Source organism: Triticum aestivum, chromosome 5D (assembly GCF_018294505.1).
Source record: "Triticum aestivum cultivar Chinese Spring chromosome 5D, IWGSC CS RefSeq v2.1, whole genome shotgun sequence".
NCBI classification, from domain to species: domain Eukaryota; kingdom Viridiplantae; phylum Streptophyta; class Magnoliopsida; order Poales; family Poaceae; genus Triticum; species Triticum aestivum.
Window position 1 is genome coordinate 395,818,151 of NC_057808.1, and position 19,029 is coordinate 395,837,179.

Sequence of the window (19,029 nt, forward strand, 5' to 3'; positions counted from 1 at the left end):
TACCACTTGTTTGTCAAGCCTCCCAAATTGCCATGATGAGCCTCTAACCTCCACCTTCCTAGCAAACAGTTGATTGGCTATGTTACCGCTTTGCTCGGCCCCTCTTATAGCGTTGCTAGTTGCAGGTGCAGTTGCAGGTTGTTTCAGGTTGGGACATGGATATCACCGGATATCACAATATCTCTTATTTAATTAATGCATCTATATACTTGGTAAAGGGTGAAAGGCTCGGCCTTTTGATTGGTGTTTTGTTCCACTCTTGCCGCCCTAGTTTCCCTCATATCAGTATTATGATCCTTGATGAGAGCTCCTAACACATGTGGGGTTTTATGGGGACCCCCTTGATCATCTGTATTAGGATAGAACTCTTCCAGCAAGGCCCAACTTTGGTTTTAAAATTTGCCAACATAATAATACTGAAATTAATTAATGCATAGGGGTTGATCACCTCGTGGATTCTTTATTCCGCATAATACACGTGGGCCAGTGCCGATGGTGTTGGTCCAAAACGGGCGGCTTCTACTTCTTGAGCTTGCGTTCGTTTTTCTTTTGAAGAGGAAAGAGTGATGCAGCAAAGTAGAGATAAGTATTTCCCTCAGTTAAGAACCAAGGTATCAATCCAGTAGGAGGAACACACAAGTCTCCAATGATAGCACCTACACAAACAAACGAATACTTGCACCCAAAGTGATAAAGGGGTTGTCAATCCCTTCACGGTTACTTGCAAGGATGAGATCTTATAGTGATAGATATAAAAGATAAGTAAAAGTGCAAAATAAGATAAAAGTAAATAAATTGCAGCAAGGTATTTTTGTTTTTTTGATTTTATGGATTTGAAAATAATATGATAAAATAGACCCGGCGGCCAAAGTTTTCACTAGAGGCTTCTCTCTTGAACGGAAGCATACGGTGGGTAAACAAATTACTGTTGAGCAACTGATAGAAAAGCGCATAGTTATGATGATATCTAAGGCAATGATCATGAATATAGGCATCACGTCCGTGACAAGTAGACCGACTCCTGCCTACATCTACTACTATTACTCCACACATCGACCGCTATCTAACATGCATCTAGTATATTCAGTTAACAAGAACGGAGTAACGCCTTAAGCAAGATGACATGATGTAGAGGGATAGATCCAATCAATATGATCAAACCCCATCTTTTTATCCTTAATGGCAACAATACAAATACATGTCATGTCCCCTTCTGTCAATGGAAATAAGCACCGCAAGATTGAACCCATTACAAAGCACCTCTCCCATTGCAAGAAAGATCAATCTAGTTGGCCAAACCAAATAAATAGATCGAAGAGAAATACAAAGCTGTCTTAATCATGCATAAAAGAGTATAGAGAAGACTCAAATAATATTCATAGATAATCTAATCATAAACCCACAATTCATCGAATCTCAACAAACGCACCACAAAAGAAGATTACATCGAATAGATCTCCAAGAACATCGAGGAGAACATTGTATTGAAGATCAAAGAGAGAGAAGAAGCCATCTAGCTACTAGCTATGGACCCATAGGTCTGTGGTAAACTACTCACACATCATCGAAGGGCAGCAAGGTTGATGTAGAAGCCCTCCGTGGTCAATCCCCCTCCGGCAGAGTACCGGGAAAGGCCTCCATATGGGATCTCTTGCGAGAACAGAAACTTGCGGCAGCGGAAAAGTATTTTTGGTGTGCCCTATGGTCTACGGGGAATATTTGGGTATTTATAGAAGAATAATTAGGGTTAGAGGGACTACGAGGGGCCCACAAGCCTGGGGGTGCCCCCTGGGACGAGCCCTACGAGCTTGTGGCCACCTCGTGGCTCCTCTGGCCTCCTTCTGAAGCTTCTAGGGTGTCTTGTGGTCCAAGAAAAATCGTCAAAAAGTTTCGTTCCATTTGGACTTCGTTTGGTATTGATTTTCTGTAAAGGCAAAAACAAGGGAAAAATAGCAACCGCACTTGGCACTAGGTTAATAGGTTAGTCCCAAAAAATGATATAAAATAGCATAATAATGCATATAAAACATCCAAGATTGATAATATAATAGCATGGAACACTCAAAAATTATAGATACGTTGGAGACGTATCAGCGGCGTGCGGGACCACCACAGGGAAACTCGTGGACTGGTTTTACTCGTAGCTTGTCCCATTCGGTCGCGTCCTGAGAACGAGATACGTGTGGCTCCTGTCGGAGTCGTCGACACACCGGGCAGTCTTGCTGGTTTAGTTTCATCTTTTATAAGAGGCTTGTCCATCGGGATTCCTTATCGTAAGTATCATTTTTTCACAGCGTGAGGATTTTCCATCGGATGTGCATGGTAGAGGAGAATCAATCTTTCCCAAAATCGACATAGGTAAGTTGAATTAGCATCGTATCTTCCATCTGCCGACCATTTCCAAATGAACTCTTCCTCCAGGTTGGATAAGCTTATCACCCTTGATCTATGCCAAAAGTCAATATTCACCCAGCACCTCGCATGCCCGGGTCGCGCTTGAGAAGTGTGACCCATATTCTATTGGTGAGACCTTCAGCCAACAATATTTTTCTATTCTTGTTCTTCTTGAAAATGTTAGGGAATGCAACAACCAGAATTTCACCGCCGGGCCAATGATCATGCCAAAAGTATATCCTAATGCCATTGCCAATATTGATGGAGGTGGAAACAATGAAAAAGAGCCTTAACGTGCTTGTCAACAGGAAGTTGCAGACCTTGCCATGGCTTATCCGGATCTATGGTGCTCTGCCAAAGCGAGCATACTTTAAGCGGTCGCCCCTGAGCTTGTAGGTCATGGATCCCAAGCCCACCAATGTAGATGGGTGATCACACCTGGGCCCAGCAGACAAGGCATTTGCCTCTGCAGGCGACATCGGAGCTAGCCAATAAGAAAGCACGATGTAGTTTGTCGATTTGCTTGATGATCCATTTGGGTTGATGAACAACCAACAGAAGGAATATTGGCATTGTTGAAAGAACAAACCTTACAACCACCATTCTACCCGTGGAGGAGATCCACCTAGCTTTCCAACCAGGAATCGCCTTCATTAACTTGTCAAGTAGGTCTTGGAAGTTAACGAGCTTCAACCGCCTATCAGACAGAGGGATCCCAACGTAAGTCCATGGGAAGCTAGCCAACTGGCATCCAAGAGCTAGTTTAAGGGACTAAGATAGGTAGGATCTTGCTTTTAGCTAGGTTAGTGACAAGATCTTTAGTACCTTAGTTACTACCTCAAAATCATGCATTTCCGGCTTGAGGAAAATGATGACATCATGTGTGTAAATAGATGCATGGTGTTTAACCAATTGATTACCTAGTTGGGATAGAATGTTGATCCTTTCTGATTTATCCATCAGCCTCCCAACGCAGTCCACTACAAGCATAAAGAGCAGTGGGGAGAGGGGATCTCCCTGCCTGAGGCCCCTGCAATGAAGGATTTGTTGAGTGCAATTAGAGTTGACTAAGATTCTTGTGGAAGCAGGAAAAAAAGGGCACATGCCCATCCTCTCCATTTCGGTCCAAAACCCAAACCTTGAGAAGCTTAAGCATAAACTCCCATGAAACCAAATCAAAGGCTTTGGATATGCCGAGCTTACGCATAACAGAGGGGATTTTGGATATATCCAACTTACGCATAACAGAGGGGATTTTTTTCCTGCCTTAGGTCTTAGCCATTGCCTAAACATAGACAAAGTTATCATGTATGCTTCAACCCTTTATGAATGCATTTTGAGATGGGGAAGTTAACTTGTTCGTCCATGGTTGCAGTCTGGCAGCCAACATTTTGGCAATTACTTTGCAAAGAGGTGGATTAGGCTAATGGGCCTAAAGTCCTAAACCCTAATAGCACCTTGGTGCTTTGGCCGCAAAGCAATAACAACACTGTTAAGCATAAATAAGTTCAAAGTGTTCAACCCTTGGAAATGTCTGAAAGCAGCAATTAAGTCATGTTTGACAGTGTCCCAACACCTGCGAAATAAGATGCCAATGTAACCATCAGGACCAAGAGCCTTCTCTGGGTGCACATAAAAATGGCCTTTTTGATTTCTTTCTACAAAAATGCAAGGTTAGGGGAAGCTAGATTAAGGCGGGTAGGTCAAGAGCTTATGGGCTTAAAGAAGAATTTCGGGCTAAATAAGTGCCAAGGAGATCATTAAAATGTTGCCAAACATGTTGCTCTTTGTTTTGCTGGTCTGTATACTCAGTGCCATGAACTAAGATAGAAGTAATGAAATTCTTCCTTCTTCTGGCAGTGGCCTTCAAGTGAAAAAAACCGAGAATTGCAGTCCCCCTCCTTCAGCTTGAGAAATCTGGAGCGTTGGCCTCCTTCAGCTTGAGAAATCTGGAGCGTTGGCGCAACATACATCTATCCAAGGCAGCAAAACCAAGGCTCGTCATCTTTCACTTGCCTTTGAAAGTGTGTTCCTTGAGGGTGAGCATCATGTTATCCCTAGCAATATCCAATTGTAATATGAGCTCACGAACAATTCTGGTCCTTAATTAAATATCACTCAACAGAGAAGAAGCCCAAGATTTGAGCTCCTTGGCAGTGAGAGATAATTTGTTATGCAAATTGGTGTACGGGTCACTCGACTTGGTAGCCTTATCCCAAGCTGCAGTAACGACGTCTTTGAATCCCTTCCCTATATATTTTCAAACATGAATTTTCTCTGTAGCCTGAACAAAACATCACTTGTAAGCAGGAGCGGACAATGATCTGAATCAGCCGAGGAAAGGACTTGTAACAGAGCATTGGGGAAAAGTTCGTTCCATGGTTGATTATAAAGAACCCTGTCGAGTCCGACCAGGATCATGTGTAGTTGCTCATTACTCCAAGTATGCCTTGTACCATGCAAATACATGTCCTTGAGCTCCAGCCAGTTCATAAAGTTTCTGAATGCGTTAATCAGCCTTCTATTGATATTACCATTGCTTCTGTCAGCTGCAGCAGCAATCAAGTTGAAATCCCCCACTAAAACTAGTGGATCAGGGGGGTTCACGCAAAGCAGTTGTAAGTCATTTAGGAAAGAGATCTTCTCATTGGGAGGCTGCGGACCATACACAATAATCAGGTGCCATGAATCACAATAATCTTATTTGAGCACTTGAGGGAAATGAAATTTGTTGAGCATTGCACAGAGATGACAGCAACATCATCAGACCAAGCAACTAGCAGCCCCCCACTAGCACCATCAGACGGTGAGAAGGCAGATTCAGAGAAGGTGGCACCACAAATCTCAGATACTACAACAGGATCAACACTTGATAGCTTGAAATGAGCGACCGAACAGCGGTCCTCGTCGCCGGCGAATCTAGGCCTCTGACATTCCAAACTAAGAAGATCCATAGAAACTTGACGACCCCGCTTTCCTATTACGAACTAGCATGTTGTTAATTAACTCAAACTGCTACACAACCGACTTCACACTAGTCCTAGACTCCTAGCTAGTCCTAGCTAGGACTAGCACGGATCGGAGCACGCAAGGCGCGTCCAAGTGCGGCGATACGCTGCCCTGCCCTGCCTCCGCCTATAAAAGTAGGCGCGGAGGTAGAGGACCACCGCCACCACCACAAACCCAAACCCCCACCTCCCGCAGCGCAGTACGCGCACCAGCAATGGCGTCGCCGCCTCCCCCCGCCTTCGCTCTCGGCTCTCTGGATGCCGTCCGCCTCTTCGTCCAGGCCAACGGGCGGGTCCACTTCTACGACGCCGTGGAGATCACGTCCATGCGTGTGAGGGATGCGCGGGAAGCGCTCAGGCTTCTGCCAGCGCCGCAGCCTGAAGGTGCGGCGAGGCTTCCGCCGCCGTCGCCGCCGCGCGAAGATGGGGCGAGGCTGATCATCACCAACAACCGCGCCCGCGTCGAGCACCTCGCCACCGCCGGCCTCATGCTGGAGTCCACGGACATGATCCTGGACGACCTGCTCCGAGAGGTGAACGAGCGACGCGTCAACCAGGAGCATGTCGAGGGGCTGCGCCGCAACGCGCAATTCATCATCAACAGCGTCGTCCTCCAGGACCCTCTCTTCTTCTCCTTCGTCGACGATGTCGCCAAGGAGATGCTCGGCGTCGCCGACAAGTTGAAGCCGCCGTGCCGCTACTTCGCGCAGCTGCATCACGCGCTGCAGACCCTCAAGGCGACCGTGAACGCGCTTCGAGACCGAGACGTCGTTCTCTCGACCCCGAGCCCGACGAGCGACCTGCCCGCGCCAGGCCCCGCCGTGATCCTGGGCATCGGCGCGCCCTCACCCGCGCCCGCGACAGGCCCCGCCGTGATCCTGGCCATCGGCGCGGCCTCGCCCGCGCCCGCGCCGGCGACCGGCCCCGCCGCCGAGCCGCTCGCCGTGGACGAGGAGGAGGCGCCCGCGTCCGAGAAGCCGCTCGCCGTGGATGAGGAGGAGGCGGCCGCGTCCGAGAAGCCGCTCGCCCTGGAGAAGAAGGCGGCCGCGTCCGAGAAGCCGCTCGCCCTGGAGGAGAAGGCGGCCGCGTCCGAGAAGCCGCTCGCCCTGGAGGAGAAGGCGGCCGCGTCCGAGAAGCCGCTCGCCCTGGAGGAGAAGGCGGCCGCGTCCGAGACTCCGCTCACCCTGGAGGAGAAGGCGGCCGCGTCCGAGCAGCCGAAGGCGCTCGCCCTGCAGGAGAAGGCGGCCGCGTCGGAGAAGCAGAAGTCGCTCGCCCTCGAGGAGAAGACCGCCGCGTCGGAGAAGCTGATGGCGCCCATCAACGCCGACCTCGCCGACCCGGAGGCACTCGACGCCTCAGAGGCCACCGCAGACGCGTTCCGCCCAGGCTCAACCGATGGGCCCGCTCCGGATGCCGCCGGCGTGGAGGATGATACCGCAGCATGAGTACTCTGCGATGGGAGGCGAGAACACGTCGAGATTGGAACTCAATTCGAGGTATGGAGGTACATTGGCTGTAGGATGTCGAGATTGAAACTCAGTTTCTCCAATTCGAGGTAGTATATTGCCTGCAGGATGTGCAGATTGGAACTCAGTAGTTTGATTGTGGACAATTGTGCTTGTTTGGTCGTTCTTCTTGTGTGATATCTGATCAGAATGGAAGTTTTTCAACTTTCTGCACAATCACAAATACATTTGTCCTAGAGCTCCATGTCGTTTATCACTGTAGAATTGTGCTTGTTTGATATGCTATTCTTACAATTTTTTGTTGTTTGATTGTGGATTAGAACAAATCAGCAGGCGTCCTTGCTTGATCTTTGTTCTTGTGTTGTTGTGGGTTAGAACAGCAAGTTTTTCAACTTGCATGATGATTGACGAAGTGCATGAATTAAATTTCTCATGCACAATCACTTTGACAAATACATCTGTCCTATGGCTCCATGTTGTGTGTCACTGTAGTATTGGATTTCAGTTTGTTGCATACTCTCAAATTCTCAATGTTCTCCTGTATTATGTTTTGTCTATCTTCCTTTTACACCAAGCAGCATAGTTGTAAGGTTTGTAACATAAAACTTCAGCCTCAGTGACAATATTGATAGACACTCCCTCCAACCCACAATATAACGTCTTATATTATGGGATGGAGGGAGTACATTGTCAGGATCCCGATCCCAAGTCACACCGATCTAGCCTGTAACACCTCATATCACATTGCGGCCTCACGCACGGAACTCCCACGGGTGTCGCCTTACCATGGCCCGGGACCGTTTGCGCCTTTTGGCTCACGTATATGACAATGTCGCTAGCATCCATATGACAGAGAACCCGGGCCGACATGGCTAGTCGTGAACCCAAAGCGGCACTAACGTATGGGGACAGGCATACATGAATCAATATCGAACGTGTCGGTCAGCAGCGTGTGAATCCGGGCTGTAGCACTGGGCTAACAGGACTCCGGGAACCCGGGCTGTAGCAGGCTAGGCAGGACTCCGGATGTCACCGCGTGACATTTCCCCGAAGGGACAGACACAGGAACGATATGAATCACATGCCGGCCAGTCAAGTGTCCAGAGCAGTAGTGCTGGGCTAGCAGGACTCCGGTGAACCGGGCTGTAGCGGACTACTATGGCTCAAGGAGGCACTAGACTACATTTCCCCATAAGAGAGGCTGCCAAGGATAAACAACTAGATTATCGGATCCCACACATACCAAGCATTTCAATCATACACACAATATGCTCGATATGTGCAAATACAACATGGCATCACAACAAAACTCTACAACTCAAAGTACTTTATTTAAGGGGCTCCGGAGAGCCTTACATAACTTGTTCATACAGATAGGGGTCACATGACCCGACACTCAAGTCATACAATCATACAAGCACATGCGGAAGCAAACTGTCTGGGTACAGACGCTAGAAAGAAAGAAGGCTTGACGAAGCCTGTCTATCTACGTAGGCCCTTCACAAGCCTAGATCACCACCTGGGTGGCAAGTCACTCGTCGTCGTCGAGTTCTACATAGAACCCATCAGAAGGGGCGGTGTTGTCGTCTGAAAACAGTAATTGAAGCAACATGAGTATAAAGGTACTCAGCAAGTCTTACAACAGATCCTACTATACATGTTCATTCTCAAGAAGGTAGTGGAGTTATTGCAGCAAGCCAGCTTTGACTCTTGGCTAAGCTATCCTACGAGACACCACTTGTGAAATAGTTTTTGCACACGAGTCCACTAATCACCATCTCAATACTCCACCGTGGATCCTCCCTCGTCATCCCACGAGGGGGCCATCCGCGGTACTCACACTTATCTTGAGGCTTTTAATAGTATCCATTTACTTGTCTATGAACTGCATAAGCGACCAAGTAGTCCTTTACCGCGGACGCGGCTATTCGAATAGTTTCATACCCTGCAGGGGTGTACTTCGTCACACACGCTCCCACCACTTATCGTCGCTACACGACGTGTACTCGGCAACCTTCAAGCGGAAGCCCAACGTGGGTGTCGGCCACAGCCTACCTAAACACTCGAGTCTCTAGTCCAGGTTTATCGCCTATTTCGGTTCCATCCGCAGGGAGTCCGGCCGAGGTTTCCACATACGGCCCCAAACGATGTGTGCAGGGTTCCCGGACACCAAACGGGCGACTCGGTACATCGTGCCACGAGCCTACCGCATCACAGCCCACCCCTTGGTCAGCGCTTTCCACGGCCTCCAGCTTACTACAAACACCAGAAACTACCTGCAACTCCTGGACAGAGGACAAGGGTGATTAAGAAGCCGAGGGGGTCCATTGGTTTCGGGCCCAATGCGTGGTAGTAGCTGAATCTTAAATCACGCATACAGATCTCAGTTCTTAGGGACGGTCTCAATGAAACAACCCACCATGTACTCCTACATGGCCTCCCATCGATACCTTTACCAAATCGTATTCAACACCTCACTCTCATTACCGACACACACTTGCACTCTAGTTCATCACCCTGATGAGCCAGACCTGACACGACTCTAAGCGTAGCAAGCATAGCATTGTAGGAACACAACATGGCTCAATCAACTCCTACACATGCTAGTGGGTTTCATTTAGTTACTGTGGCAATGACAGGTCATGCAAAGGAAAGTGGGTTCAACTACCGCAACACACAGCAGTTTGAATCGCGTTGTCTTAATGCAGTAAATGAGAGCAGGGCGAGAAGATGGGTTTGTATCGAAATGATCAACGGGTTGCTTGCCTGACGGAGTGGTGGTGGGATACTGCCCTTCAGTTGGATACTCGTGAATATCCTCGGAGGCAGAACCTACCACAATGAACACATCGAAGCACAATCAACACCAAGCAAGTGCAACAATATGATGCATGCATGAGACATGGCAAAATGGATGTATTAGGCTAATGCAACTAGGACCAGATGGGTTTGGACTATTTTGAATCAAAGATTCAAATTCCAAGTTCATATGTGGCCTCTTTTAGTGCTTTATCTTGTTCTACATTAAACAGTAGGTTAACTTGCTTAAACATGCATGAAACCAGTACAGATGGATAGAATGGATTTTTCTGATCATTTTTCATATATAAATCTTTTCATTCTGAGCTATAGATTATTTTCTATGATTTTTTGAAGTTTGTGATAATTTCTGGAATTTCCAATATAAGAATAATTCCAGTAATTAAATTGCTTAATGCGTCAGCAGTGTGTCATGATGACGTCAGCGGTCAACGGGGTCGCCCAGGTCAAACCTGGCGTGTGGGTCCCCTGTGTCAGTGTCACTGTTAGGTAATTAACTAATTAGGATTAATTTTAAACTCTAACTCAGATTATTTAGCAGGCGGGCCCCACTTGTCAGTGACTCTGGGGGGTCAACCCGTGGTCAAACCACGCTGACTCGCCGGCGACGTCCAGACGCGGCGGTGGAGTGCGGGATTCCTCCTCCGGCGACCAAATGGACGGCGGAGAGCACCTACGTGTAGCTGGGAGCAAACCGCATCGACTGGTGGTGGTGGTGGAGCTCGGGGTCGTCGGAATCGACGCCGGCGACGAGCCGTGCGGCTGCCGGGGTACGGGCGTAGTCGAACCCGTTGCTAGAGAGCACGGCGAGGGGTGTGCGATGGTGCTACGGGCTCCTGGCGATGCAGTGGAGCTAACGGCCATGGTGGTGCGACCGTTGGATGGCCGGAGCCTCGTCGGCGACGAGCTCGTGCGGCGGCGCGTACGGGTGAGCTACGTGAAGTGGCTACGGAGCTCGAGAGGGAGAGAGGAGAGGATGGGAAGGTGGCCAGGCTCACGGTGGTTGCGACGGAGCGGACGGCGAGGTCGGGGGCGAACTGCTGCAGTGGTGACGGCGGAGGGGATCTCCGACGGTGAGCGGCGAAGGCGAGGTCGGAGCAGAGGCTTCGGGGCAAGCGAGCGCTCGGGGCTCGACCTGCTCGAAGGAGAAGGCGACGGCGGAGCTGTTGGACACGGTGGGACGGCGCGAGGTCGATGGTGGGCGCGGCTACTCCGGCAAGGTGGCAGCGGCTGCGTCGGCCATGGTGGAGGAAGGCGAGGGAGAGGCGATGGGGAAGAAAGGGGGTGTCCAGGGGCTCGAGGGCGCGTCGTGGAGGGTCGTCCAACTCGTCCACGGGCGAGGCGGCAAGCAGGTGGCGCCGTGGCGGGCTGGCGCTCGCCGGCGTCACCTCTCTGCCTGCTCTGGCGAGAGTAGGCAGCTGACTGGCTATGGGCCAGCACAATGCTGGGCCGCTAGGTGGGCTGCCAGGTAAGTCCTCTCTGCTTTCTGTTTTTCTCTTTTTTTATTTATTTCTGTTCTGTGTTTTGAAATAGTAAAAATACTATTTCATTTAGGAAAATCCTGGAAATATTCAGAGGCACCTTTGAAATTATTCTCAACAGCCTAAAAATACCTTCAAGATTATTTGGGCATTTTAAAATATTTATAGGATTTAAATTGCGCAAATGCAAATACTTATGGCTTGATGAAAAATCCAGAATAGCCTCCAAAAATATGAAACCATTTTTGGCAGAGGTTTTAGCCAGGACCAAAGATGGTGAACATTTATGGAGGGCATTGCAGGTTCATTGAAAAGGATTTTAGTAAACCCTAGTTGTTTCAGGGGGGTGCTGGGGGTTTCTGGCATCCCCATTTCAAGTTTCTGTGAAAATAGACATGATGCAACACTCTAATGCATGAACTAGCTAGGATGTGACAACTCACCCCCACTCAAAAGAATCTCGTCCCGAGATTTAGGATCCGTTGGGAAGAAGGTGGGGTACTCAAGTCGAAGACGATCCTCCCTTTCCCAAGTAGCTTCCTTCTCGGAATGGTGTGACCATTGAACCTTGAGAAACTTGATGTTTTGGCGTCGAGTGGTACGCTCGGCTTGATCAAGGATGCGAACGGGATATTCTCGATATGTGAGATTATCTTGGAGATCAAGCGTTTCGTGGTCCACTCCACGGATAGGATCCGAGAAGCAACGCCTGAGTTGGGAAACATGGAAGACGTCATGAACCTTGGAAATATGCGGAGGTAGTTCCAATTGGTAGGCAACTTCTCCTCGCTTGGCAAGAAGGCGAAAGCGTCCAATGTAACGAGGAGCCAATTTGCCTTTGATACCGAGTCGATGGGTTCCCTTTAAAGGAGTCACCCGAAGGTAAGCCTTCTCGTCAACTTCATAAGTCATGGCCTTATGTTTGCGGTCATAATGGCTCTTTTGGCGAGATTGGGCTGTTTTCAATTTCTCATGAATAATGCGAACCTGCTCTTCTGCTTCCTGAATCCTATCCGGGCCAAAGAGTTGTCTTTCCCCGGTTTCTGACCAGTTAAGAGGCGTTCGACATTTTCGTCCATAGAGAACCTCGAAAGGGGCTTTGCCCAAGCTAGCTTGGTAACTATTGTTATAAGCGAACTCGGCGAATGGAAGGCATTTCTCCCAATCCATGCCGAAAGAGATGACAGAAGCTCGGAGCATATCCTCCAGAATTTGATTAACCCATTCTACCTGACCACTTGATTGAGGGTGAAAGGCGGTGCTAAAAGAGAGACGAGTTCCCCATAGCATTTTGGAAACTTTCCCAAAATCGAGAGGTGAAGAGACTTCCACGGTCTGAGTTAATTTCCAATGGAACACCATGAAGAGACACTATTCGGGAGATGTACAAGTCTGCTAGCTGGCTTTTGGTTATACTCTCACGAACAGGTAGGAAGTGGGCTACTTTGGAAAGACGATCGACAACAACGAAGATAGCATTATTCCCTCTCTTGGTCCTGGGAAACCCGGTAATGAAATCCATACCGATTTTATCCCATTTCCATTCAGGAATAGCCAGAGGCTGAAGGGTGCCAGCAGGCCGTTGATGCTCTGCTTTAACACGACGGCAGACGTCGCAACTAGCAATGTATTGAGCAATTTCTCTCTTCATCCTAGTCCACCAAAACCTCTGGCGTAGGTCTTGATACATTTTAGTACTACCGGGATGAATGGTGAGAGGATATTCATGAGCTTCCTTAAGGATCAATCGCCTCAGGTTGCGTACCTTGGGAACCACTAGGCGGTCTCCAAAGAACACAACAACTTGGTCATCAACGGAGAAACAATCCACAACTCCTTTCTTGATGTTTCTCTTAATATGGGAGATTCCCAGATCTACCTTCTGAGCTTTGATGATCTGATCCGTAAGGGTAGGTTTCGCCACCAGGGTGGATAGAAATCCTCGAGGAACAATGTGAAGGTTAAGCTTACAGAATTCCTCGTGGAGAAGTGGTTGACTTTGTTGTAACATCAAGTTGTTACAGTAGGATTTACGGCTTAGCGCATCAGCCATGACGTTGGCTTTGCCCGGGGTGTAAGTTATTCCTAAGTCGTAATCTGTGATCAACTCGACCCAACGTCTTTGCCTGAGATTCAAATCCGGTTGGGTGAAGATGTATTTCAGACTTTGGTGATCAGTGAAAATCTCGCAACGATTACCGAGAAGGTAATGTCGCCATGTTTTGAGTGCATGGACTACAGCTGCAAGCTCTAGATCATGTGTGGGATAATTATCCTCATGTGGACGCAACTGTCGGGAAGCGTAGGCAATTACGTGACGATCTTGCATGAGTATGCAACCTAGTCCTTGTCGCGAGGCATCGCCATAGATAACAAAGTCCTTAGAAAAATCTGGTGGTACGAGTACGGGGGCAGATGTCAGGCGTCTTTTCAGTTCCTGAAAGCTGAACTCGCACTGTGGGGTCCACTCGAACTTTTTATCTTTCTTGAGGAGTTCGGTTAGAGGTTTAGCAACCTTGGAGAAATTCTCGACGAAGCGGCGGCAGTAGCTCGCTAAGCCAAGGAAACTCCGAACTTGCTTGACCGATTCAGGTGGAGTCCAGTCAAGGACGGCTTGAACTCGCTCGGGATTGATAGCAATACCCTTACCAGAGATTACATGGCCTAGATAGGTCACTTCTGGCAACCAGAATTCACACTTAGAGAATTTAGCATAAAGGCGATGCTCTCGAAGTTTCGTCAGTACTAGCCTTAGATGCTCGGCATGTTCTTCCTCATTCTTGGAGTAGATGAGTATATCATCGAGGTATACTATGACGAATTTATCCAAATACTCCATGAAGATTGAGTTCATTAACCGAGAGAAGGTGGCTGGAGCATTGGTTAAACCGAAAGACATGACGGTATACTCGTATTGGCCATAACGAGTGACAAAGGCCATTTTAGGGATGTCCCCGTTCTTGATTTTGATTTGATGGTAGCCCAACCTCAAATCCATTTTAGAGAAGACTGAGGATCCAGCGAGCTGATCATACAGGTCATTGATCCTGGGAAGCGGATACTTGTTCTTGATAGTGACTAGGTTGACAGGTCGGTAATCCACAACCATCCGATCCGTACCATCCTTCTTCTTGACGAAGAGGACGGGGCAAGCCCACGGAGAAGAACTAGGACGGATGAAACCCTTTTTCAAGGACTCATCGAGTTGTTTCTTAAGCTCGGCTAGCTCTAGGGGTGCCATCTTATAGGGTCTTCTAGAGATTGGGACGGTTCCTGGAACAAGGTCTATCACGAACTCAACATCCCTGTCAGGTGGAATACCTGGCAGTTCTTCAGGAAAGACATCCGGGAAGTCACGGACTACCGGCACATCTTCGAGGTCTGGAAGAGGGTTGGCATTTAATGAGTAAAGCTGGCGCTTAGACACTCGGGTCAAAACATTGACTGTCTTGCCCGACGGATGAGTGAGTTGAACAGTTCTAGTAGAGCAATCAATCTTAGCATAATGGGCTGACATCCAGTCCATACCCAAGATGATATTTATGTCCGAGGACTTGAGAGCTATTAGTGATGCAAGGAAGACCAATCTGTCGACAAGAATTTCATTTCCATGGCTTATCCTAGAGGTTTGCCACTTAGAACCAGGGGTTTGAATTACCATGGAGGTGGGCATGTCACAAAATGTGGTGTTGTGCAATCGAGCATAGCTCTCAGAGATAAAAGAATGAGATGCTCCAGTATCGAAAAGAACTGTTGCCGGATGGCAATTAACAAGGAGCGTACCAAGGACGACGTTGGGATCCTCATGAGTTTCTTCAGCTGAAACATAGTTGACATGGCCACGTGCAGTGGTGGCTGGCTTGGCGTAGTAAGTCTTTCCTGCTGGCTTACCACGGCCAACGGACTTTCCAGGTTGATTGAGGTTGTTTCGGGGGCACTCGCGCAAATAGTGACCCGTCTCTCCACACTTGAAGCATGTCACAACATTGGGGCGTGGAGCAGCATTAGTAGCGGGGCCACCATAGACCTTGGGTGGTGCATGCTGCTGGTTGGGGCGAGGCGCCTCGAAGGATGGCCTCGGAGTGAACCTAGGTGGCAGAGCAGTGTTTGGAATCCAGACCCGACGCTTCTGGGATCCGGAGCCCGATGAGGAACCAAAATCGCGAGAGTGCTTGCGTGTAGCGTCATAGTCAGTCTGTCCTGTCTCGGCACTGATGGCCTTATTGACCAACTTCTGGAAGGAGGTGCACTCGTGCAGACGAAGATCACGGCGAAGCTCGGGGCTAAGTCCCTTGCGGAACCTTGCCTGCTTCTTGGCGTCGGTGGATACCTCTTCAGGAGCATAGCGTGCTAGATTTCCAAACTCACGGCTGTATGCATCCACAGTCAGTCTACCTTGGGTGAAGTTGCAGAATTCTTCCCGCTTATGATCTATGAGACCCTCCGAAATGTGATGCTCACGGAAAGCCTCACTGAATTCAGCCCAAGTAGTGATTTGGCCGGCTGGGCGCATAGCCTCAAAGTTTTCCCACCAAAGGCTAGCAGGGCCTTCGAGGTGATAGGCAGCGTAGGTAACCTTATCAGCTTCGGCTACGTTGGAAGAACGTAGCTTATGGGTGATGCTGCGAAGCCAATCATCCGCATCAAGGGGCTCGACGGAATGGTTAAACTTCGGTGGGTACAACTTGATAAAGTCATTGATGGACACCAGGTCGTTCCTCTGGTGACGTGCAGTATTCTGCTCAATTCGCTCTAGCAAGCGGTTAGTCTCACGCTTGTTTCTTTCTGCCTCCAGCATAACTTCGGCCAGTGAAGGCGGTTGGGGCAGATTCTCCCCCCTAGCTGCATTGGCTTCACCCTGCGACTGGACAGCAGGGTTGTTGCGGGTGTTAACCATCCTAGGAGAAACAAAACAACGGTTTAGACAAGGATGGCTAAATCTTGGCAGGGAAATGCTGAATGTAATGGATAACACGGAATGCAGAGATGATCATCAGTATGACATGGTAACATAGCAACCGACATACATATACCAACGGTCATACACACCATACATAGTTTAGTACAAGCCCAGGCTAGGGTACAACTACGATGAAAGACGATACATCTCATCAGAGGAATTCCAAGCTCCTATACATTATTTTTCTACACCTCCGGAACGTGATACACACCAAGTCGTATCCCACAAGACACGCAGGACTGTGGATAATACAACTGTTACAATACTAGTGGAACTACCACCAACTCAGACGTCTCCATAGTAATCTTCATAGAAGTCACCACCATGTCCTGGGAGCTGAACATGATCATCTGGAAACAGTCGGTCCTGTGGAGCTTGCGGTCCATAAGGACTCGGGTGTGGCCTTGGTCCAACAAACGGTGGCAGTCGGGGTCCACGAGGAGGGGTGATGCCTCCTACATCACGCCATTCCATACATTCTGGCAGACCAGATCGCACGGGGTACAAGTCCCTCATGTCCATATACCCGGCCTGCACGGCAGGTGCAAACCGTGTCAGAGTGGCCCAGTGATCAGCACGAGCATTAAAGAGCTCCATTCGCAAGGCACGATTCTCACGGTCCTTGTCCTCAAGCATCTCGGTGGTGGTGCGGAGTAGTGAGTCCTCATGGGTAGAATCACAGTAAGTAGCCTGATAGTACCCCTGTGCCCCAGGGAGTGCTGCTGGCATATAGCAGAAGTCAGTGTTCTGAAGCAAGGCAGTTCTGGCTCGCATGATAGTCATCATTGAGTAAGCTGCGTCCTGCACGGACATCTCGATGGTAACCCCAAGTCCATAAGAGCAATGGAGGGGTTCAGTGGATCCAGGATAGGAAGGGTAAATCCTGACTGTGCAAAGATATTGACTTTGATTAAAGTCTCGAAACTGCTCCTCGACGGTATACTCGGGATACCAACGATAGCCTGTCTCAACCATCACTCGGACCAACATGGCCGTGTGACCAGGTACGCCGAGGCACCGGGTCATACGAACCACTTGATTCTGGGAACGGGTGGCCATCTGAAAGCACGAAATAATGCAAGGCATTAGTATTTCTAGGAGAATTCGGACAGCATAACGGCTGTAAATGCTCGGAAAAGGATTTGAGACATTCGCAACAGTTTTGCAATACCACTCAACAACATCATATCAGGGTTCTGGTTCAACTGACAACATACTAAGTGTAATGGAAACTGAACCGAAGCATGGAACCAACAATCCTATAAGTTACTACGGATTAGTAAAACGTGAACCTGATAGAGAGAAGAGAGCCTAGTCCTTAACCCACGTAGAATGAGAAGATAATGACTCAGATCAGAGGGCATGAGGTAAAGGAGTAAAAGCACCTTACGTTCCCTCCCACAATCAATTCCCCTACATATAACTAAAGCATTTCTAGACTCGACATCGACCAGTTTGGCTTAACGCACCTACAAGCAGTCCGGCTCTGATGCCAACGCTATCAGGACCCCGATGCCAAGTCACACCGATCTAGCCTGTAACACCTCATATCACATTGCGGCCTCACGCACGGAACTCCCACGGGTGTCGCCTTACCATGGCCCGGGACCGTTTGCGCCTTTTGGCTCACGTATATGACAATGTCGCTAGCATCCATATGACAGAGAACCCGGGCCGACATGGCTAGTCGTGAACCCAAAGCGGCACTAACGTATGGGGACAGGCATACATGAATCAACATCGAACGTGTCGGTCAGCAGCGTGTGAATCCGGGCTGTAGCACTGGGCTAACAGGACTCCGGGAACCCGGGCTGTAGCAGGCTAGGCAGGACTCCGGATGTCACCGCGTGACATTTCCCCGAAGGGACAGACACAGGAACGATATGAATCACATGCCGGCCAGTCAAGTGTCCAGAGCAGTAGTGCTGGGCTAGCAGGACTCCGGGCTGTAGCACTGGGCTAACAGGACTCCGGGAACCCGGGCTGTAGCAGGCTAGGCAGGACTCCGGATGTCACCGCGTGACATTTCCCCGAAGGGACAGACACAGGAACGATATGAATCACATGCCGGCCAGTCAAGTGTCCAGAGCAGTAGTGCTGGCCTAGCAGGACTCCGGTGAACCGGGCTGTAGCGGACTACTATGGCTCAAGGAGGCACTAGACTACATTTCCCCATAAGAGAGGCTGCCAAGGATAAACAACTAGATTGTCGGATCCCACACATACCAAGCATTTCAATCATACACACAATATGCTCGATATGTGCAAATACAACATGGCATCACAAAAAAACTCTACAACTCAAAGTACTTTATTTAAGGGGCTCCGGAGAGCCTTACATAACTTGTTCATACAGATAGGGGTCACATGACCCGACACTCAAGTCATACAATCATACAAGCACATGCGGAAGCAAACTGTCTGGGTACAGACGCTAGAAAGAAAGAAGGCTTGACGAAGCCTGTCTATCTACGTAGGCCCTTCACAAGCCTAGATCACCACCTGGGTGGCAAGTCACTCGTCGTCGTCGAGTTCTACGTAGAACCCATCAGAAGGGGCGGTGTTGTCGTCTGAAAACAGTAATTGAAGCAACATGAGTACAAAGGTACTCAGCAAGTCTTACAACAGATCCTACTATACATGTTCATTCTCAAGAAGGTAGTGGAGTTATTGCAGCAAGCCAGCTTTGACTCTTGGCTAAGCTATCCTACGAGACACCACTTGTGAAATAGTTTTCGCACACGAGTCCACTAATCACCATCTCAATACTCCACCGTGGATCCTCCCTCGTCATCCCACGAGAGGGCCATCCGCGGTACTCACACTATCTTGAGGCTTTTAATAGTATCCATTTACTTGTCTATGAACTGCATAAGCGACCAAGTAGTCCTTTACCGCGG